This window comes from Papio anubis, chromosome 8 (genome assembly GCF_008728515.1).
Source record: "Papio anubis isolate 15944 chromosome 8, Panubis1.0, whole genome shotgun sequence".
NCBI lineage: Eukaryota > Metazoa > Chordata > Mammalia > Primates > Cercopithecidae > Papio > Papio anubis.
The window spans coordinates 76994953-77019403 of record NC_044983.1 but is presented as its reverse complement, the minus strand read 5'-3'; the positions used below and the strand labels follow the sequence as shown (position 1 = coordinate 77019403).

The 24451-nt window shown below is 37.8% G+C and overlaps 1 long non-coding RNA gene across 2 annotated transcripts; it reads left to right on the top strand.

Moving 5' to 3' along the window:
- The first annotated feature begins 1131 nt into the window (after positions 1–1131).
- Positions 1132–16695, top strand: LOC108587278. 2 transcript variants are annotated; one of them, XR_004185864.1, is made up of 3 exons: positions 1132–1206; positions 2305–2405; positions 16644–16695. It is a non-coding gene; the product is annotated as an uncharacterized LOC108587278 (long non-coding RNA). The 2 variants fall into 2 exon arrangements; XR_004185863.1 differs by lacking the exon at positions 1132–1206 and adding an exon at positions 1304–1348.
- Positions 16696–24451: the final 7756 nt, after the last annotated feature.

The following is a 24451-nucleotide window of genomic DNA, read 5'->3' as shown; positions in this document are numbered from 1 at the left end:
CCTTCATAGCTGGGAATGTGCTGAGTCTCACCTGAAGCCAGAGAGTCTCACCTAAGTTTCACCTAAGGCCCACAACAACTACCTAGGTATCACTTCTGACTATTCAGGGACCAAGACCTCTTCTTAGCAGGTGACAAATCATGCCAGGACTAGGTCCTTCCCTTGAAGGTGGCAGGTTGCCTTCTGGCCCGAGGTGTGTCTACAAATGTCATTTGGGAGCTAGGGCCTGGAAGGGGGATTTCATGACGCTGACTGGTGCCCTGTCTTGCTGAGGCTGAGCTGGTATCTAAGATCCTGTTGACCTGCTTTATTGTTTTTATTCTTTTTTCTTTTTTTTTTTTTCTCACTGTGTATTTTCAAATAGCCTATCTTCAAGCTCATAAATTCTTTCTTCTGCTTGATCAATTCTGCTGTTAAAAGACTCTAATGTATTCTTCAGTATGTCAGTTGAATTTTTCAGCCCCAGAATTTCTGTTTAAGTCTCTTTAATTATTTTTAATGTCTTGTTACATTTTTCTGATAGAATCTGAATTCCTTTTCTGTGTTACCTTGAATTTAGTTGAGTTTCCTCAAAACAGCTATTTTGAATTCTGTCTAAAAGGTTACATATCTTTGTCTTTGCAAGACAAAGTCCTCCCCACTCTTTCCTCTCCTCTCCTCAAGCAGAAGGAAGGTGTCTCTTTTGGAGCTACAAGCTGTGCTGCATGGGGTTAGGTGAGGTGTGGTGCCAGCACTCCCTTAGCTACCACAACTGGTGTCTCAGTAGATCACACACCCTCCCAAGTCCCTTGGCTCTAAGCCCAATTTAGCACTAGGACTTGCCTAGGAGTTGCAGTCCTTATGGCCTAGACAGCTTTTCAAGTTTATTTAGAGCCTGAAAGCCTTTTAGCCTACAATAGTGATGCTTGTGGGAACTCAAGTTTCAATTGCTGGGATGGGCAATTCCCCTCTGGTTAGGGTTGGGCTAAATACTCTGTGTACAGGTGTCAGTTGAGTTCATCCATTTCGCTTTCTGCTATAACAGGGCAGCACGGAGTTCAATGCAATGTTTCACAATTGCTGTGCTTTCTCTCTCCCAAGCACTCGGATTCTCTGTCTGCACCATACTGCCACTGCTGGAGGATAGAGGAAGGGTGGTGTTAGCAATCCAAGACTGTTTTTCCTACCTCTTTAGTGCCTCTGTCAGTGATATGAAGTTAAAACCAGGTACTGTGTGTTCTCACCTGATTTTTTTGGTTCTTATGAAGGTGCTTTTTTCTGTGAAGATAGTTGTTAAATTGGTGTCCTTGTGGGGGAAACCACTGGTGGAGCCATCTATTCTGCCATATTGCTCCACTTCCTCCTCTTAGTAAGTTTTGTTAGCTGTTACATTAAAAACACTAACTTTCAAAGATAATTGTATTGTTTGACACGTGTTCCACTTTTAAGGACTTAGTATAAGGAAACGTCCAAATATGTACCAGTTAGGGAAATCAAATAAACACCTGAATTTTAAAAATGTTGACTGCATTTGTATAATAGAATATTATGCAGCAATTTAAAAGAATAATATAGGTCCATGTTTACTGACATGGAAACATGATCTCAACATATTACTAAGTGAAGAAAGATTAAAAAGTAATATGTACAGTTTTATCTCATTTTTGGAAATAATACATCTTTTAGTTATAAATATGTGCATATGGTGATTATAATATTAACTTATATTTTTTAGAGCAGGGTCTCACTTTGTCACCCATCCCACCTCAGCCTCCCAAATAGGTAGAACTACAGGTGTGCATCACCATGCCCAGCTAATTTTTTAAAAATGTTTTGTAGAGATAGGGTCTCCTTATGTTGCCCAGTCTGGTCTCAAACTCCTGGCCTCAAGTGATCCTCCCACTTCAGCCTCCCAATATGTTGGGATTACAGGCATGAGCCACCATGCCTTGCCAGTAAATCTTTATTAACTATTGTCAGGTACTAAGTTACCCATTTTATACATATTAACTCATTAAATCTCCAACCCTATGTGACAGGTATCATTTTTATTCCCATTTTATAGAAGAGGAAAAATATGCTTACACAGTGAAAGACTGAATAACTTGCCCAAGAATATGAAAAAAAGCATTATCTCTAGAGAATACTCACAATAAGAAATATTAACTATGTTTATCTCTAGGTGATAGAATTTTGGAGGGACTTAAAAAATAATTTTGTATATTTTGAATTTTCCCCAAAAGAATATTAATTTTGTGTATATCAGAAAGATTGTTTTATTTTTTAAAACATAGCTTTTTGTTGTCTCATTTGTTTATTTCACAGACATCTCAAAAATTTTTAAATTAATACCAGATGATTTCTAGTAAAATGAGAACTAATGGAAATCAATAATTTCCTCATGAAATGAAAGCAGCACTTCATATGTAAGTCATGGGAGAGATTTAATGGTTTTATCTAGAGTCTTCTTTTATATTACAGCCAAATTATAAAGACCTATTTCAACTTATAATCAATTTGAAATTTGTTCTTTTTAACCACATTTAAAGTGGTAGCAAAGTCACTGGCACCTGGAGTTAGATGAAGCATTGAAAAGGAACAGCCATTCACTGCTAGTGAACAATTGTTGCCAGACACTCTGCAGTGCATTTTGTAGGCATAGGGCACTCTTTAAGTTCAGTGCAGAAAACCAAACCTAGAGAAACATATTTGGTGAAGACTCAATATTAGACTTTTGAGCAATTAGAAACTGAGAAACTAAGAATTCAGTGTAACTGGTAAAATTCCCAGTACATAGATGGGATCATTACAGAGGAATAATGGCTAAGGTTGAATGTGAAACAGATTTGGATGCCAGCGACAACTACCAGCTTGGATATAGACTGCATCATTGCACAGACCTCAGCTACACTCAGCTAAGAGCCTCAAGAATTCCTTTTAAAGGATACAGGAAATTAATAATAGAACCAAACTGTTGAGTAGTTTTGTTTTCTTATATTCTCCATAGTAATGCTTTTTAAAACTTTACAATAAACAAAAGATAAAACTAGGGTAGAATTCTCATTGTGTAGCTGACATACACTCAACAAAGAGAGTTCAAAATATTGAGCTACAGGATCTCATCAGTTAATGTTATAATTAGATATTTCACTATCTGCTCCCCTGTTGATCATTTAAATAAAGATGCTGGCAATCCAAGTGGGGTGACTCAGTAAGCAGCAAATCTTAGAGAATGGTGCCTCAAAAAAGTTAACGCCTGTGTAGCTTTGTCACAAACCACAGCAGCACATTTTCAGAGGTGGTTATTTTGGTAGCTAACAAAAAGTCAAGAAACTACTGTATCTATAAAAATTGAAGTGCAACGTTGCCCATTAGAATTGAGTCACCAAGAGCTGTGTATTGTAACCCTATACTTTTACAGAGTTACACCAGAGTTTCAAGAATTTCAGCATCTCCTCTCTGCTTGGAGTAAGTTATTATAAAGTAATTTTCTTCTTCACATTTGAGAGCCAACTTTTACAAATAGCTATAAATCAGGGAAATGAACCTCAGTAACATGGAAAATTATTCTGAACAATGCATAATATCATGGCAGGCTACCAAATCACTGTAAAAATGCCAGAAGGAAGTCATTTGGTTCTAAATGTGAATGATAAGAATGCTAGTTCACAATGTCCAATCAAGACATGTTATATTAGGTGTCCCAAGAGAATACTCTTTAAATACAGCTAAGGTCATAGAGGCTAATGATTTTATCATTGTCAGATCACTCCTCAGTTGGCAGAATAGAGACTGCTTCTTTTACAAACCGAATTTCCCTAGTTTCCTACCATGTTTACAGCAAGTCATGGGCAGGGCTGGCATGTTCCAAGCCCACAATTACTGCTATCTATCTCTTGCTCTAGATTTACTCCCCAAGAATGACACTCCCTTAAGAACAAACTATATCAAGATACAATATCAGCAGGAAGATTACTTAACAACAATCTGTTATTCTATATGTAGTCATTTCACCAGTATGGTATCAAGATAAAGGGATCACAGACAGGAAAGCTCAGTCTTTATAACTCTTTTCACCTGTATTACCTCTCCGCTTTGCCTCATTCTCTTTCATCCATTGCAACTCAACGTAGAGTCCGTGGACTGGCTCTACAGACTTCACTTGGGAACTTTTAAAAATGCAGAATCTCAGATTCCACCAAGTTTACTGAATCAAAATCTGCATTTTAACAAAATCCTCCAGGTGATATATATGCACATAAAAGTATATAGGACAGCCTCCTAAAGACATAGTCTGCCCTGCCAACAATTAGAGAAACTTGGGGCATTGATCGTTTTTGGTATTTTCATTTCTACATCTCCCCTATCATTTAATACATAATCCAGAATAAACCTTCTTTCCCCAAGTCAAAATAAAACAAATAAATAACCAACATACGTTTAACCCTTTACAATGTACAAAATGCTTTCATAATCATATTCACTCAGTGCTCCCAGCATAGCCATGGATTCCATGATTCTCATTTTATCCATTAAAATATCATGACCGATAAAAATGACATGCCCCAAATCATATAAAACTAGTTTATTGAGTCCAAGTTTGGCACTTTTGCTACTGTACTGCGATTGGACAGAGTATCTGAAAACAGAATGGCAGTGAAGGTGAATACATTTAGGGCATAAAATAAATTTGGAAGTCCTTGGAAAAAGTTGATGGAAAATTAATCATGCCATTTGTAGTCCCCTTATCTAAGACTCCATCCTCTGATGGCGGGGACATACAAACAAATCTCTTAGATTTTCTTAGAGCTATTCAGCCTCTTCCTGCTTGGGAGCTAAACATAGTCATGAGCAAGGGAGGGGAGGAAAACAAGCTCTGCATGCCCCAGGCTCTCCCTGCGAGTGACCCGCACGAGCACATCGGCAGGAACCAGCAGGGAGACTTAGCAGTCGAGCTGTAGCCCCACCATAAGTCCTCTAGGAAATTCTTGGTGCCCGTTCTCACCCCGTCCATGTTTTGCACCAGTCAATCAGATACGATACGACCACCCTGTTTTCTGGCAAGATCTTCTCCCAGGAAAAAGTCACACTTACTTTGTATAGATTTCTGCATTTGTCCAATTTTCTCCACGGCTTACTTATTACCCTTCTACAACAGGAAAGTTTCAGCTTCTCTTTTTGGGATTTCCTCAATAGGAAAAGACAAGAAAGTTTTTCTGAGAAGAGTTTCTCTGCCAAAGCCATTGCCAGGCCTTGTCACAGATCTTCATGTTCTGATGACACATTCCACCACACAGGGAGCTGCACATGGTGTGCATGAAAATGTCACATGCTGACCTGTGGGCTGTAGCCTCTGAGCCCAGGCATTCCATTCCAAACTGTATGCCAGGCTTAGGCAGGTCATCATGAAAGGGCAAAAAGAGAACATCTTTGAAAAAAAAAAGAAAGAAAGAAACCCAATGTTATTATCAACTCTGAAGTCTTTCCTTTTGAAAATTTTAGAGTCAAAGGTGATTTGGCAATTTGGGAAATTACTGAGTCAATTTGAGGATGCACACTTTTTTGATATAATTTTCAAAATGCTTTCCTCAATATTTGAGGATCGGGTCAGCACATTAAATGGGTGGTAAAGATTCCAAGGCGTATCTTAAGCATCTGTGCTGTAAGGGGATGTATTGAAAACACGGAAGGGCTGACGCCATGGCTATGTGCTCAACATGATGGGATTTCCAGATATAGAATTGCACGACTCCTCAGGGATTCATGTTGGAAAAGAGCCCTATACTCAAGATAGAGAAAACAAACCTTAAGTCCAGCAGAACTAGGAATGGATACTTTTTCCAATTATAAAGTAAACATATCCACAGCTAAATGTGGGAGGACAATGTGTCCTCAAAATTAAAGTGAGATCTGTTTTAGAATCACTCAATTAAAGACTGGCAACAGCCAGGATTTCCTAAATCGGCTTCAGATTATCATGTTCTAGTATTTTTTGCTCTTTACATTTCAGTAATTTGCTGTACACATGTCTGAAAGACTTGTTTCTAGGGGCTTCTGCTTGTATATATTCCCACTTGGCCATCAAACTTCAGTGCTTTGTATTTCTTTTTATTTCTATTATTTAACAAGTTTTTTTTTTAATAGAAGGTACAGTGAACATGAGGAAGCATAAGTAATAGTTCTAAGCCACAAGACTTTCCCAAACTATCCGGCAAATAAATACATTGGTTCCTACTAGCATTGACATTTATGCTGAACAGGCGAACATATTTTCTGCCCCAGAACTGTGTTCTCTAAAATTCCCTCCTCCCTTCTCTTTCTAGCTCTGCTGCTTCTCCCTCTGGTTTCTGCTTAAATGTCCTGAGATGACTTCCCTGACCACATCATCTAAAACAGAAGCCCCTGTTACTCACTATCAGAATATACTATTTATTTTCTATCATTTAGCATAATCTTTATTTTCTTATTGTTTGTTTGTTTTGAGACAGAGTCTTGCTCTGTCCCCCACGCTGGAGTGCAGTGGCACAATCTTGGGTCACTGCCACCTCTGCTTCACAGGTTCAGTGATTGTCATAGCACAATCTTTTATTACGTGTTGTGTTTACTTGCTTATTGCCCATCTCCCCCAGTAGCATCCCAAATGTTGAGGACTGGAATCTTGTCTGTCTTTATTATTCATATATATCCAGCTTCCAGCCTAGAACACAGTAGGTGTTCCAGCAAATATATTCCAAATGAATGAAGGGACGTTTCAGTGTTGCTTATATGTATAGTCCTAATGTCAAGGCTTTAAAGATTTTCTGGCTCTCCTACCATCATTTTTTAAACCAAACCCAACTTTTTCATCAAAATTTTCTTTACCTACCACATACAAACTATGATACAATGTGACCATTTTAGCCGGACAGGCATCTTCTGAATTTAATAAACGAATGGTCCTCTTGAGTCTGAAATCTGACTTACAGATAAAAACAGCCACTTCTCTCTAAGGGATAAAGTTGTTCGAGAATAAAACACTCACTTCTGAACTATGGAATGCAACCAATGACAAAACTATTTTTTAGAGTAACACTAACTCAGTTGGTTTTTAAAAATGTTTCATTGATTTAAAAACTATGATTTAAGATTCATCAAGCCAACACATACTCCTGAGCCTTCTCCTATGGTTAATGTGATTGCTCCCACTTTGCAATTGGGCAGATTCACAGACATATTAGGCAGTTTTTCAGATGAAAAGTACACAGAACATCAGGAACAGCTTTCATCTACTCAGTTCACAGTACACAGACATCCACAAGCCCAGGACCATGTATAAAATACTGCAGCTATCAAATTTATATGTGGCTATCATGTAGCATCCTGTCTCCTACTGAGTAAGAGGCTATTTGTTCTAATATCTGTTCTCTTTTCTCTCCTGCTGATGACACTGATTTTTAGTTAGGTACATGGCCACCAACAGTAAAGATGACATTTGCAGCTCCTGTGTAGCTATATGTGATTACTTACCCACTTTGAGATAAGATGTGAGTGAAAATAGTTCAGGTTACCTAAAAGGGCTGTTCCATTAAAGGAAGGCAGTATCTTCCCTTTTTGTTTTATCCCTTTCCTGCTGTCTGGAACGTAAACTTAGTGGTGAGCCGGTTTCTATCATAGAAATGAGGGTAACATCCTAGGGATAGAGGAATAGGAGGATGAAAGGACCTGGGGTCCCTGCTGGCTTCATGGAGAGAGGTGGCTATATGACTTAGGCTTGAACATGAGAGCAAAAGAAACTTCAGTCTTATTTATACCCCTTTTATTATAGCTACCAAATCTATATCCCATATGACACGCCCACATAGAATTCTCATAAACGTTTTTTCCAAAACTCTGAGTAAAATAATTTGCTTGATTTTAGCTTCAAATTCTTCTTCTTTCCAGCCTTCTCTTCTCCCTGGAATTCTGTGGGTATTTCTAGGGTACAGAATAACTGAATACACTTTGGAATGAGAGTTATCTTCAATATAATAAGGGAATGACTTTATCAGGGCTGGAAAGTGGCCTAAGACAACATCCTCTGTCAGTATGGGCTTTATTATGAGGAGTTGTGTTCATGTTGAAGGCAACTTTTCAGTGATGGACAAGTCCTCTCTCCCAACGAGGGTTGAAAAGAATAGATTGAGACAAGTATTTGAAACACAACTTCCATGTCTCAGAAGACACTAAGATGCAGAGAATTCTGAACTTGAGTCTTTGTGAACAAAACTTTCTGACTTTTAGAACACAGAAGTATACCAAGAATTGTTGAAATCAAACCTTTGCAGAAAGCCCTGGAGGAGCAGGGGAAAATGCTTACATATTATCTGTTTCAAGAACATCTATATTTGATCACTCTGAGAATCTTTTCTTTAGTCACAATTCAGAAATAATATTGGATATAATCGTATTCCTTAGAAATGGATAAATTCTGAACCCTCAAGCTAACATGGATTAGGTGCTTACTATGGACTAAGTGCTTTGCATGTAGCAATGTGTTTGAGTATGAAGAAACTGAGGCACAGAGAGGTTAAATAATTGCCCAAGGTCCTGCAGCTGAAAGATTGCAGAGATCGGCTGTCAAAGATGACTCTAGAATTTCTAGTCTAGAAGACTAAACTTCTGAAGTATTTTGTTATAAGAGTCAACATTTGGCCAGGCGCGATGGCTCAAGCCTGTAATCCCGGCACGTTGGGAGGCCGAGGTGGGGGGATCCCGAAGTCAAGAGATTGAGACCATCCTGGTTAACACGGTGAAACCCCTTCTCTACTAAAAAAAAAAAATACAAAAAATTAGCCGGCGCGGTGGCGGGCACCTGTAGTCCCAGCTACATGGGAGGCTGAGGCAGGAGAATGGCGTGAACCCGGGAGGCGGAGCTTGCAATGGGTGGAGATGCCCCACTGCACTCCAGCCTGAGCAACAGAGCGAGATTCCGTCAAAAAAAAAAAAAAGTCAACATTTGTTAGATTTTATAAGCAGACCCCAACAAAGAATAAGGGCTAGTGGCTATAGGGACATTAATCACTCTCCTATCCAACCTCAGTCATTCCTTTCCTCAAACTCTGAGGCTGTACTTTGTCCTGTTGAAAGTGATTATCTGTGTTATTCTGCCTGCAAACTGTGGGCCACATGTGGGAGAAAAATGTTTATTTTTTTCACTTGAAGTCTGATAGCTGTATCTATAATCATTTGTACATTTGACCACAGAGTGTGACATTTCTTTTTTCTCACTTCCTGCAAGGTAAGGACAAAGAGATAAAAGAATTGGAGAGTACTCTGGGCTACCCTTTGTACCAGCCATCTTTTGCATCAATACACAGGCTTATAAACTTTCACAAAGTAAAGCTACAGTGGTTTCCAGGTTGCACATCAATCAGTGTGTTTAAAATACCATGCAGTATCACAAAAGATGCCTCTGTTCATAACTGCTGTGTCAGCAATTCCCTTAAAATTGCTGAGAAGTAGAGGTAAGTGAAAAAATTGGCTGTCAGCAAATTCACTGCTGTCAACACTAGCCAACACACTAGCTAAGAACGAGCTGAGAGTGTCATGCCCTTTTCCAATCCTGACTTCAATCTTTACGGGAATTGACTGCATTTGTCCTAGAGAAATCATGGAACAAAGGCAGTAGCTAGGGAAGTGTGAGCTGAATGCAAACAGAGTTAGCATACTTTCCACTGTGGTGATAGTTAGCTACTCATTCACAGGCACTGAAATTTGCACAGCCTTTACAAATCCAGGGATTTTTTTAAAAAAACAAAATGTTCAACTGTTTCATGCATGCATAATGATTATCTTTCTGTGGCCTAGCATAGTCAGTCACCCAATGATTTCTTTGAAACGTAGTAAGAATAATATCATCATGAAATTTGATCATAGAAAGGAATATAAGCCCAGGTGTGGTGACTCACATCTGTAATCCCAGCACTTTGGGAGGCAGAGGCAGGCAGATCACTTGAGGCCAGGAGTTAGGGACCAGCCTGGCCAACATGGCGAAACCCTGTCTCTACTGAAACACACACACACAATAGCCAGGTGTGGTGGCATGTGCCTGTAGTCTCAGCTACTCAGGAAGCTGAGGCAGGAGAATCACTTGAACCCAGGAGGCAGAGGTTGCAGTGAGACAAGATTGCGCCACCGCAATCCAGCCTGGGTGACAGAGCAAGACTCAAAAAAAAGAAAAAACAAAGACAGAAAGGAATGTGAGATTTATCTAGCTTGTGATAGTCATCAATGCTTTTGATCAATTTTTTGCCTGTTGCCCCCTTTCTGGGCATGCAGCAAGTCCTGTTACAGGACATATGTGACATAGTCTTGCTGTTGAGTAGAAGGGACATATGATGCTCTTATGCTGTATCTTTGGTTGCTGGTGCAAGACCTTCTATGATTCTCTTTGCTCCTTGGTACAGTAACCAACTCTTTTGGCATGGTGGCTATACTTTGCTGAGCTTGGATTCTTGAGGGACTGAAATGTGTGAACACCCAACCAACACTTAATTGAATGTGTCCTCAATGAGAAATACTTTTTGTTTTTTTTGTTATTAATTTACATGGAGGTTATTGGCTATGACAGCACAATCCATACTAACCCGATGGATACAGAAAATAATATCTATAAATAGGGTGCTGTACCAAACGAAAATATATGGTATTGGTTTACAAACCAAACAGTGGCTGGTGAGGAAACCGTTCGTTGGAGTCCACAGGATGGCAGTCTGTTCTTTTCACTGGCAAACCCTTCAATTAAATCCTTACTTGAGATAAATTAGAAGCATATAAGGTACTTAATGAACTCAAGGTCTTAGGAAGAGGTTTAAAACTGAATACGGGTAGGATGCATTGGTTGCTTTGCTTAGCATTTGACAAGGTAGTGAGCCTGAATCCCTAAGTGATTACCAGGGTCTGCCAATCCCATGATAGACATGTGAAAACCTTTGTTATTTAATACAACTGAAATTTTAGGTGTATGAGCAAAACTAACCCTATGCTGACTGAAATGTAGTTTAATTCGCCTCATTTTACAATGAAAAAGTTGAAAGGTATTTGGTGAATTCTCCAATGTTTCAAAGCTATTAAAGACAGAACTGACACAAACCAGTGTGTTTGTGTCACTGTAGACCAGTGTGTATCCATTTTGGCACCAAACAGGACACTCTGCAAATAAGATCTTTCTCTTTGGACTCTTGTCAAAGTTTGTGTACAAATGGCCCATAAACACTCACCTGAGAAAATGCAGGATGTGCTAAAAAGTCAAGAACAGGAGGTCATAATCTAATATTCCAGTCAATGAGAAGGAAGATGAAACAGAAACCCCTACAAGGTACACAGGAAATATACCCTCATTCATTCTTCAGAAATAAGCACCTAAAAATGACAGCAGAGAAATATCAACTGTTTATGTGACTTCCCCATTCAACACTGAAGGGCAGAGACTTTATATACAAGAAACAAGTAAACATTCAAAAATAGAATATAAACTTTTGTACTTGGCAAGCAGTATCTCAGACTCTGCTGGGTGTTTCAAAAAAATTTGTGTCTCTCCATGTTTTCATGTCTTACCTCCTATTGAGTAAAACCACAACAAAAGTTTGCGGTCAAATGAGAAGGAGTGTTTGATATAGCTTGGCCTGCTCTGATTTGTGGATTGGAATAACGGCAGTCTTCCCTGAGATCAAAAGAATGTTTCCAGGAGGTGTCTGCTAGTTTTCACACAAAATGTTTCTCATGAGAATGTTTCACAAGGTCTTCTCTGGAACATGATCCTTTCAGTCCATGTGGTGAGAAATCCTTTATTTACTTAGCAGCACAATGACAAGTTATCTAATCCAAACATATGTCCCTACTAGAACCAAGAAAATTATTGAAAACTAAGTTATAAGAAGAGATCTTTCAGATCCTCATTTCCCTCAGTTTCCAATGAGAGAAATTTGTGTTCCTTGAGAGTTTCAGTGAGTGAATGGGACCAAAACCACATTTAAAATGGTCAGAAAAATATGGTGCCATCAATGAAAAATCATTTCAATGATGAAATAATTCTGACATTACCTTTCTCACTCTTTATTCAGTTCACCTCCAATCACCACAAAAACTATGAATAAATGAATGCAGAGATTACATTCCTATTCTAAAGTTCCACTTTTCATGCATTTTCTCATGGAACATGACAGATTATTTTATAGTTATGCTCTGACGGCACTTCAGCATTTTAATAAGCATTTCTAACAATACTAATGCAATACACAGCCAAGGAGGTAGCCAGTTCCTCTCTTTCTGAATCAGTTAAACCTCATCTTCTTGTCTCTAACCTTGGAAATGTCTCCTTCTGCTACTTCTTCAACTTTCCCTCAGCAGCACTTCTGAATTTTTTCATTGAATTTATTCCTCATTTCTCTATGTCTGTTTTCCCCAGAGCATATGTAAGTATTTGAGATTTGTTCTTGTCTCTGATTGTAAATATGACAGGATAAACACACAAGTTTTCAAACAAAAAATATTTTGTCTTAAAATAAATGATATGTTTTGTGTGTTCTCAAGCAGGAATATTTTTCTTTTGTTTGACTTAGCATTCCCTTTCCTGAAGTCCTGGCTAGATTCAGTACTGACACAATCCTGAACTGATTTCAAGTCACCAAATTACAGAAATAGAGTATGCTTTGACATTTCTCCCCCAACCGCATGATCTTCCTGTCACTTTTTCTGACTCACTCACTCCAAATGAAATAATGTCCTACCACCAAATAGCTTTAGAAAGAAACCTCTAAGAAAATTCAAATAGATATTATTTTCACTGACACAAAAATTTACCCATATAAAAATGATTGGGCTGAATGTTTTAATTAACTGTACAGAGGGGTCGAGTTCTTTTTATTATTATCATTATTTAAACCAAGAATTCTCAAACTAAGACTTCTGAATCAAATTTAACCAACTGCCTATTTTTATTGACCCCACAAGCTAAGAATAACATTTATATTTTAGAGTAATTTTTAAAACTCAGAAGGAGAATAATATTTGGTGACCCACAAGGAAACTATATGAAATCAGCATATTAGTGTTCATAAATAAATTTTTATTGGAGCACAGCCATACCTATTCATTTACATGTTATCTATTGTTGCTTTTGTACTAAAACAACAGAGTTGAGGAGTTGCAACAGAGGCCACACAGCCTAAAAACCTGGAAATATTTACTATCTTCCCCTTATTGAAAAAGATAGCCAACATTTGATTTCAAACTACCTGACTTCATTGTTTAAAAATGATTAAAGGGGGTGTGAATCCTGAAAAATAAGTTTTTCTTTAATCAAGGAAAAATTGAAAACATATGCATCAAAGATTTGACTATTTCTCTACAGTCAAAATAATAGCTAGAGTTATACAATTCCGAATAAGGAATTCTGAATCATAAGACCAAGATTGAACCCAAGTTTCTTTACACACTGGTGGTTTTGACTAAGTTACTTTACTTTTCTTTCATTTATCCATTAAAAATTTATTGAATTCAAACCATGAGCAAGATGCAGACCCTCTCCTCAAAAGTTCTTAGGTTTGTTGTAAAGGTTAAATATGTTTAAAAGCGCTCTGGAAAATTTTTCAAGTACTATATGAAAATAAGTAATTGTTCATATGTTTTGAAGTCATAAGTTTGTAGGAATATTTGTCTCTGGTCAGATCAGATATCACAAAGCTTAGGAGACCTTTGGAACACTTCTGCTGCCTTTTAATAGGTGAGGGGTATTTTATTCTACCCTTTAACATTTTTTTCTTGATGTCATGTTAGCTATGCAATACCCCTTCTTTAGTAATGTATTCCTTATTTAGCATGTGATGCAATCACGTTACTCTATTGACTATGCACATAAGATGCAATTTAAGAGACAAACTCAACGATAATATTGGTCAAATTGGTTTCTTGTTTATCTTTTGATAGGCTGAAATTGATTTTCTTTAAAAGAAAAATTATTGGTAAAGCGCTTTTATCTTGCCAGTTAAGGATGCTTTGTATCTTCACTATGCTGCTATGTAAACACTTTAAGAACAATTTAGATCTTATATTAAAAGTAAAAGCATTTCAGATTTATGTTAAAGTTTTTGATAAGGGCATTTGGAAAAAAACTATGTTTATATTTTCTATTAAAGAAATACTTATTAAATACTATTATTAAAAAATATTCATTCTGCATTAATGACACTTTAATTTTTTAAGAAGAAATAACTGGAGTAACATCAACAAGAGGGAAAAATAGTCATTTTCAATACTCATTCTCATAGAAACATCAATTTGAATAACCATCCACATATGAAAATACCTTCACAAGAGTTGAGGAACCCAGGTGAGATTACTCCACCTAGATGGAGCACAGAAATAAGAAAGTACACACTGAAGAGAGTAGAAAAGTAAGTTTCACATTATCCATGTTGCCCCTCCCCAAACTCTCTATAGTGTAGCATGAAGAAAAATACCTTCCATATGGGAAAAGAAAAATGAAGTGAGTACCTGACTTCGCTGTCGCTCCCAAGCACCAGGCCCACACCAGTGAAACTTGGCATCAACCTGCCCATTGTGGCTCCAGGCCCACCACAGTACTGCACCATTCCTGGTGGATCCATGCTCCAAGCTAGTCCTCATGGCCCAAACACTTCCCCCACAACCCCAGGCACCAGGCCCACCTACTCACTGACCCAGGAACCAGGCTAGCCAGATTAAGGTCACCTGCAGCAAGCCTACCCATGGGTCCTGGCAGTTGGCCCACCTAGAATGGCTCTCCCTGTCAAATTCAATCTACAAAGACTAAAATAGGTATCTACTTCTTCAAGTGTGCACACATCAATACAATACTATGAAGATAATGATAATCAGGGAAACTTGACACCTCTAAAGGAACAAAATAAGTAACCGGTAAATGACCCTAAGGAAATGAAGAGCTATAAACTTCCTGACAAAGATTTCAAACTAATCACCTTAAAGAAGCTCAGTAAGCTACAAGAGAAAACAAATAGATAACTAAACAAAATCAGGAAAACAACACATGAAGAAATGAGAAATTCAACAAAGATGGAAATAATAAAAAATGAACCAAACAATTCTGCAGCTGAAGAACATAATGACTGAAATGAAAAATTCCATAGAGAGCTTCAACAGTAGATTTAATTAAGCAGAAGAAAAAATCAGCAAACTTGAAGACAGGTCATTTGAAATTACCCAGTCAGAAGAATAAAAAGAAAAAGGACTGAAAAACAGTAAAAAAAAAAACCTAGAGGACTTATAGGACACCATCAAGTGAACCAATATAGACATTGTTGAAATTGCAGAAAGACCAGAGAAAGAGAAATTGGCAGAAAGCTTATTTAATGAAATAATGACAGAAAACTTATCAAATCTGGAGGGATAAATGAACATCCAGGTCTATGAATTCCAAAGAACCCCAAATAGATTAAACACAAAGAGATCTTCACCAAGTTACATTATAACCAAATTATCAAAGTCAAAGACAGAATTTTGAAAGCAGTAAGAGAAAAGGGACTCATCACATGCAAGGGAATCACCATAAGATTAGAGATTTCTCAGCAGAAACTGTAGGCCAGGAGAGAGTGAAATTTCTATTATTTGAATGTTCCAACCAAAATTCATGTTGGAACCTTAATTCCTAGTGTGACAACGTTAAGAGGTAGAACCTTCAAGAGATGGGGCTTCATGAGAGATCTTTGGGTCATGGGGACCCTGTCTTTGTGGACAACTTAGTGCCCTGCTTGTCGTAGTGAGTGAGCTCTAACTCTTGTGAGACTAGATTAGTTCGTGTGAAAATAGATTCATTCCTGTGAAAGCAGGTTATTATAAAGTGAGGATGTTTCTTGTGTTTTGCCCCTTTTCAAACATGCCTGCTCCCTCTTTGAACTTTTGCCATTTTATCATGCAGCACCAAAGCCTTCACCAAAAGCCAGCAGCATACCCTTGAACTTCACAGCCTGCAGAACAGTGAACTAAATATGGCTGTTTTCATTATAAATAACCCAGTCTCAGGTATGTTGTTATAGCAACACAAACCAGACTAAGACAGAAAATAGCTTTCAAGGAGTAGGGTACTGCTGTAATTAAATCTGAAAATGTGGAAATGACTTTGGAACTGGGTAATGGGCAAAGTTGGAAAAGTTTGGAGGACAGAGGTGAAATTATGATCAATGTCATAGAAATACAAAAGATTATAAGAAAATACTATCAACAATAATACATCAAAAAACAAAGAACCTAAAAGAAATAAGTCATAGACACATGTAATCTACTAATATTGAACTCAATCACTCTCTGCAGTCATTTCCCTAAGAGCAGAGTCACTCTCCCAAAGCTTTACATCTACAATGGTTCTTAACATTTCTTGGGTCATGGTTCTATTTGAGAACCTGATGAAAAACAGACACTTTCCCACAGAAAGGTCACAGACATATGTATACTTATAGTCATTAAAGTCTCAAGACCATTTCAGTGTCTTCATGGACCTCACCTGTGCAGCTGACTCCACTACATTAATTCCACCAGAGGGAGTTTTATGCCTTGGCTCCATTTTAGATACATAATTAGGGCCTATTGAGATTGCAAGTAAATCTTTCATGTTTTCATGGTTTTTTTTGTTTTGTTTTTTTTTTGTTTTCCAGCAACTAAACCATTTTAACAGAACATCACGGTGGAGTCCATACCTGATAACATGCAGGAAGAAAGCTGTCATTTCTGGAACTTTTCCATGACCTGAGGGAAGTAGTGACAAACCAAGAAGTTGGCTTTGGGCCAATTTTTATCTGACTGGAACATTGAGCTTAGGAATGCTTTTTCAAGAGATAAAATAATGCCGTATAATATCTTTACTATCCCACTCTAATAATCCCCAGACTGTATTTCCCAGGAGTAAGAGTTGATAAGACATTTCTCCCTCTAATATGGGAGTAATATAGAATTCCAAAATTTACACTCACTAAAGAGTAATGAAGGAGCACTGCAAATAAATGCTCCATTGAGGACAGGAACTATGCAAAACAACTCTTGTAGCATTCAAGTATCCCTCTCGCTTTCCTCTGGAACCACTCCTTTCCCGGCAAGTATCGTGATCACCCTTTTACCACGACCTGCCTACAACAAGCTATGATGTCCTCTTGCTCTCTCCTAGAAAGTATTCTGTAATAAACTGAAAGAGAATTTAAACCTGCTATATAGAGACAATGCACTTATCTCATCCGTTGTTAATACCGTGAGGGGATTTACATTTGGTAGAAGAGGTATTTAGGGAAGAAGGAATTTCTGGTACTTTAAAATCCATTTAGTAGCTCCTTGTGTGAGGTGAGCTTTTTTGCTCCTACCCACTCTATCTGAAATATCACAATTCAAAAAGGGAAGTGGTTACAGCTGTTGGTTGGATATTTCCATTTCCATACCAGTGCCAAGAGTAAATCTAGAAAACATGAGGGACGTTTAGGGCACTTCTTCTTTTCCTAGCATTTCTGGAAAAAAAACACATGTTACCTTCCCAAGTGTAAAAGAAGCCTCCACTTCCTATGCACTATTAGGTATTTTTAAGATTCCCTTCAGCTACCTCATTCTATAGTAACAACAGGAAGTCGTTGAATTAAAAATTTTTTTTTATTTTTTAATAGCAACACCACAAGTCAGTTTCTCTATTTCCATCTGATGACTACCCTAGCCCTATTCTATGACTTTAGAGAAAACAGCCCATAACTATTTCAATATGCAATCATTCTTTTAGCTTCAATCACTGCATCCACTACAGGCCATTTTTCAAAAGGTGAGATAACAAAACTTTGACTTGCTTCCCTTTGGTTCAGAAAAACATGCCCTGTGTCACACAAACCGGGGAGGTCTCTCTAAAGCTGCTTGCCAGAAGTAGTCATCATCCTCACAATTGAACTCTCAGTATCCATCCTTACTTCAGCTGGACGAGAACAATAACTACCTCTGCAGCTGCAGAGTCAAAACACCCCTAGAGTTTTTGTTAATGTTTAAAAATAGTAAAATTATAAAGAATGTGCACAGTATAATTTATCAAGAGAGAAGGGAAGTTTGGGAAGGAACTAGAAATAATCGTGGAGTTCCCATGGAGTTCTTAAATTACTCAGTCTTTTTATGTGTTTAAATAAGCTTGAAAAATGATAATCAGTTCATCAAATTTGCATCTCCAGGCTCACAATTAGCATTGTCCCTTCTCTTTTCTAACCACATCCACTCCCTTATGCCCACATTCATTTCTTCCTATTCTTTGACCTCTCTGTCTATTCTAGCAACAAAACCCAAGTTTTTCAGTAATTTTATTGAACCAAGAGAATGTAAGTACCATTCAGTAAATATTTTCTCAGTGTTTCATATCTTATACTCTCCCCCATATACAAACTTTCAAGAAAACTAAATTTAAAGAGAATTAAGGGCCGGGCACAGTGGCTCATGCCTGTAATCCCAGCACTTTGGAAGGCTGAGGCAGGCAAATTACAAGGTCAGGAGTTCAAGATCAGCCTGGTCAAGATGGTGCAACCCCGTCTCTACTAAAATTACAAAAAAATTAACCAGGCGTGGTGACAGGCACCTGTAATCCCAGCTACTCAGGAGGATGCTTAAACCCGGGAGGCAGAGGTTGCAGGGAGCCGAGATGGCGCCACTGCATTCCAGGCTGGGTGACAAAGCAAGACTCTGTCTCAGAAAAAAAAAAAAAAAAAGAATTAAGAACACTTTAAAGCAGGAATCTTTAAGGTATTCTGTATGTTTGCATATGATGGTAAATGTGGCATTGGTTTTGTTAAGGTAAATTGATAATTTTATTTTATTGTTTCTAATATTCTTACCCTTTAAAAGAATTTTTTTATTACACTTAAGTTCTGGGATACATGTGTAGAACGTGTAGATTTGTTACATAGATTTACATGTGCCATGGTGGTTTGCTGCACCCATCAACCCATCATCTACATTAAGTATTTCTCCTAATACTATCCCTCCCCTTGCCCCCCATCACTCGACAGGGCCCAGTGTGTGATGTTTCCCTCCTTGTGCCCATATGTTCTCATTGTTCAGTTCCCACCTATGAGTGAGAACATGTGGTGTTTAGTTTTCTGTTACTGTGTTAGCTTGCTGAGGATGATAGTTTCCAGCTTCAATCATGTCCCTGCAAAGGACATGAACTTATTCTTTTTTATGGCTGCATAGTATTCCATGGTATACATGTGCCACATTTTCTTATCCAGTCTATGATTGATGGGCATTTGAGTTGGTTCCAAGTCTTTGCTATTGTGAATAGTGCTGCAATAAACATACGTGTGCATGTGTCTTTACAGTAGAATGATTTACAATCCTTTGGGTATATACCCAGTAATGGGATGGCTGGGTCAAATGGTATTTCTGGTTCTAGATCTTTCAGGAATCTCCACACTGTCTTCCACAATGGTTGAGCTAATTTACACTCCCACCAAGAGTGTAAAAGCATTCCTATTTCTCCACATCCTCTCAAGTATCTGTTGTTTCTTGACTTTTTGGTGATCGCCATTCTAACTGGCATGAGATGGTATCTGACTGTGGTTTTGATTTGCATTTCTCTAATGACCAGTGATGAGCTTTTTTTCATGTTTGTTTGCAGCATAAATATCTTCTCTTGAGAAGTGTCAGTTCATATCCTTCACTCACTTTTTGATGGGGTTGTTTGTTTTTTTCTTGTAAATTTGTGTAATTTCCTTGTAGATTCTGGATATTAGCCCTTTGTCAGATGAATAGATTGCAAAAATTTTCTCCCATTCTGTACATTGCCTGTTCACTCTGATGATAGTTTCTTTTGCTGTGCAGAAGCTCTTTAGTTTAGTTAGATCCCATTTGTCAATTTTGGCTTTTTTGTTTTTTATTTAATAGAGTACAAATTAAAATCAATTTTACTTCATTATTTCAATAGCTTCAAAAATTAGTTTTTGGAAACTAAGACATTGATTCCAAGATTTGTTCCTGGAAGTTGATAGTCTGTTTCTTGAAAAGTGGATCGATTTCATGATTTTTAAACATATCTATGGCCTGATTTTCTTTAGACTCTTACAGATTTTACTTATTGTTGTTTGTTTGTTTGTTTTTATAAGACCGACTGTCGCTCTGTCATCCATGCTGGAGTGCATTGGCGTGATGACAGGGCTCACTGCAACCTTGACTTCCTGGGCTCAAGAGTTCCTCCCATCTTAGCCTCCCAGAGTAGCTGGGACTACAGGCACATACCATAACATCTAGCTAATTTCTCTGCCTTTTTTGTAGAGATGGGGTTTCACCATGTTGCCCAGCCTGGTCTTGAACTCCTGAGCTCGAGAGATCCACCCGCCTCAGCCACCTGAAGTGCTGGGATTACAGGTATGAGCCACTGTACCCTGCTTCCAGATGTTTTCATATACGAACTATAAATCAAAAGAATTTATTTTTCAGATTTAGCTTATATTTTCCCATGATATCAACTCATGACATAGTCTTCCTAGCAATACACTATCAGAGTCATTTATTTCTTTTGAGTGAATTTCTACCAGCAGCATCATGTGACTTCTACTAAAAATTTACTAATTATTTTTCAAATGCTATGCACATAGGACATTTGTGAATAGCCCTAAGGATTAAAATCACCTATTCATATTTTCAGCATCAAATGAAGGGATTCCTAATGAAAAGCTGTCATTTTTTAGAGTAGACTATATTATTTCATTCACTCAAACCTCTCTTACAGACCTTGGAGAGTGATGATGCCAATATTACTAGGATTATTGCAAGATTGCTAAGAATAGATGCTGGAGACGTTCTTCCTTAAAACAAACTGCCTGAATCCTAAACTGAAAAGGAAGTATCTATGTGGACCCAATGTGATAAAGATTTCTTGATTTCTGCCAATATCTGAAGTAATTTCCTTCAACACTGTAGAGAGCTCCTTGAACAATTTACTTCTTTCTTTCTCCTCCCCACCCCACCCACCATACTTGAATTTTTGCCATAAAGGAGGGGCTTTCTCAGAATAAGAATGTGGGGTTTGTTCCAATTCCTTGTTGTTTACTCTACCCATTGTATCCCAAAAAAAGTTCCCAGAAAGCTCAGTGGCTATGACTAAATGAATTCAGAAAACGAGCTCTAAAAAACTGGCAGTGAATACAGGTGGCATTTGTGCCCTGCTTCTGAATGAAATTGAGAAATCAACACTTGCCTGGAGTTGAACCACCAGGGTGGTTCCAGCATCATTGCAACTCTTACTGCCCATAAATTTAGTCCAATACAATTGGACTATTTTCACAGAAACTCAGTGGAAGACAAGTGAAGTCAGATTTACAGCCTGGTGGCAAATGACTTGGATCAGGGTCAGGAAAGTAAAGGAGGGAGTGATAGAACTGCTATACCATATCATCATCCTCCCAACACTGGATTGAAGAACCCCAAAGAAACTGATGTGTAGACTAGTAACAGCATAACTAAACACATTTCTTCATTTATAATGTTAAGGCATACAGATTATTTGCAAAAAGTTAATTCAGTACTACAATTTAAACGGTCTTTGGAGAGAAAGAGAAACAATTGAGATTTGTTTACTTTCTATTTTTTAACTTGAAAAGACATTCTTTCAATTAAATGTTTTTCTGGTATGGATCAAAGTAAGTTTACTGCAATCTCAAGGAATGGATAGCAACTGAATTACTGCAAACTGAGAACCAAAAATAGATGGCTAAACTTAGGGATGTTGAGAAAGTCACTTTCTGTAAATAAAGAAATTAAACAAGATTCTTCACAGCTTGATTTAAGTAAGTATTTCTAGAAAAGATAAGAAAAAACTAATTTTTATGATATAATTTGGAAAAATTTATGGAACAATCTAAGGTGGTTTTCTATAAAGCAGTCAACCAAAAATGTAACCAATGAAAATGATTCTGAAAGCATAGGACTTACAACTTATTTTTAAACTGTGTTGGAATAAAGCAGGTGTGATATTTAATGAATTGGTATACTCAGAAGGATAAGGGTTCCTTCTCATGAAGATCATACACACAATAACTAGGTAATAAAATTTCCAGTGTATTGTTAGTACTACCAAGGGATCATTTGTCCTCTGATGGTCCAGTCTGTTGTCCTGAGTTTATCACTTGGATACTGTGTCCTGGCCCTGACCACAAAACTATTTAGCTTCTTTTTCCCTGCTTTTTGGCTTAACATGCCCAATGTATACCATGATTTTCTTTCTTAGCAACTGGTTATTTAATTATTCCAATTTTCTTCCATAATACCTTTTAAGAAATGATTCTTAGGTAATATTTATCATATTGTATTGTGTAATTTGTTTTAAAATACTGTTACAAAACATATAACATGTATGAAAGATGATATGGTTTTATAGGTACAGTTTAAAGAATAAATAATTTTAATGTACCCACCATACAGCTTAGAAACCCCTTGAATACATTCCCCCCTTATCCCAACCCACCCTGCAGATAAAACTATCATCTTGAATTTTTGAATTAATCATTCCCTTGCCTTTCTTTATAGTTTTATTACTTCTGTGTACGTCTCTAAATCATCTATTATTCATACTTCATATATTGTTCAGAGACTGCTTATTTCACTCTGGTATATTTTTGACATTTCTCCACATTGGAGCATATAACTGAAGTTAATTCAGTTTCACTGTTGAGTATCTTTCATTATATGAATACAATATAAGTTACATATTTGGGCTATCGATGACAAGTATTTGGTTTGTTTCCAGGTTTTTAGTTTACAAACAATGCTGTTGTGAACATTCTTGTACATGTCCCCTTATATACATGTTGAAGAATTCCTCTGAGGAACATGCCTAGAAATTGAATTACTGGGTCAGAGAGTTCAAATTTACTAGGTAATGCCAAACTATTCTAAATATTTTTGAGTATACGTTCTCACCAGCAATGGGTGAACATCTCTATTGTTTCATATCTGTAAACATTTGATATTATCTGCTTTCTTAATTTTGCCAACGTGGTGAATATGAAATGAATTTAATTTGCATTTTTATGACTAATAAGGTTGGGTATCTTTTTATATTTATATAGGTTAGAACAGAGAGCCCAGGAAACAGACCTACACATATGGAAACCTGACTTATGACAGAGTAGGCATTGAAAATCATTGAGGCAAAGATAGACTGTAACAGTTTATTCTCCCTGTAGAAAAATAAGTAAATAAAAATCAATCCCTACCTCCTAAGGTTTGAGGGTTCTTTTTTTGTTGTTTTTTAAAGATAAGATTTCACTCTGCCATCCAGGCTGGCATGATGTCAGCTCACTGCAACCTCCATCTCTCGGGTTCAAGCGATTCTCATGCCTCAGCCTCACAAGTAGCTGGGATTATAGGCATGCACCACCACATCTGGCAAATTTTTATATTTTTAGTAGAGATGGGGTTTCACCACATTGACTGGGCTGGTCTTGAACTTCCGACCTCAAGTGATCCACCCACCTTGGCCTCCCAAAATTCATAGGTTTTTCATATCCTATTTATATGTTCATGACTTGATCAATCATGTCCTGGAAGAACGTGCTATGTTTCCATCTATTTCTCCTTGTAGTTCTGGTAGTTTTTACCTTACAATTTATGTGATGTTATGCTAATTGGCATATATATATTCTTTATTGTGGGTCAAAATGTTTATCACCATCAAATTCTCTTCATTGTCTTATTTAATTCATTTGCTCTAAATTCAGATATGACTGATATTAAGACGACAATCCTTGGAGACTGGTTCAAAATGGCTGACTAGATACTTCCTCCATAGAGAGGAATAAAAATAGGAAGCAGATATCCAAGCTTTGAATAGATCATCTAACAGTGAATACTGGGATTCAACAGAGTGACAGAAAGTACCAAAAGCAAGGAGAGGGACGCAAGGCAGTCTGCTTTACTAGGACCAGCTGGGAAAGCAGTAAGAAGCTCCCAGATGTGAGGAAAGAGTGAGAGAGAAACCAAACTTCCAGGGCTCCACACTCCTGCCAATGTTTGCCCATGTGGACCTCGAGACTAACATACGGAGCTGCCTAGAGACTACATGGAGACACTGCTCCAGAGAAGAAACTTACATGGAGTCCCACAAGCATCCAAGCCCAGAGTAGTTGCAGCTTGGTGCCGTTCTGAGGATCTAAGTTCTGAAGGTCTGAATCCTACCCTGGGGGCAGACTGACATTGCCACTATTGCTACCAAGCCAAAAAGGGAGAGGAGAGATCAGGTATTGCCACATACCTTAAGGACAAATCCCACTGCTGCTGCTGTGGGCTGCTGTGGAATCAAGACAAACTCCCCATAGCTACCTACCTACACTGCTTCAGCTGAGAGGGGCACTGTCCTCCTTGGGGGCAGAACTGCAGTGCAGCCACCAGTGCCCGGATCTGAGGATTCTGCCAGTAGCCTCACCTCTGCCTACCACAGTCAGTGCCTGAATGTACT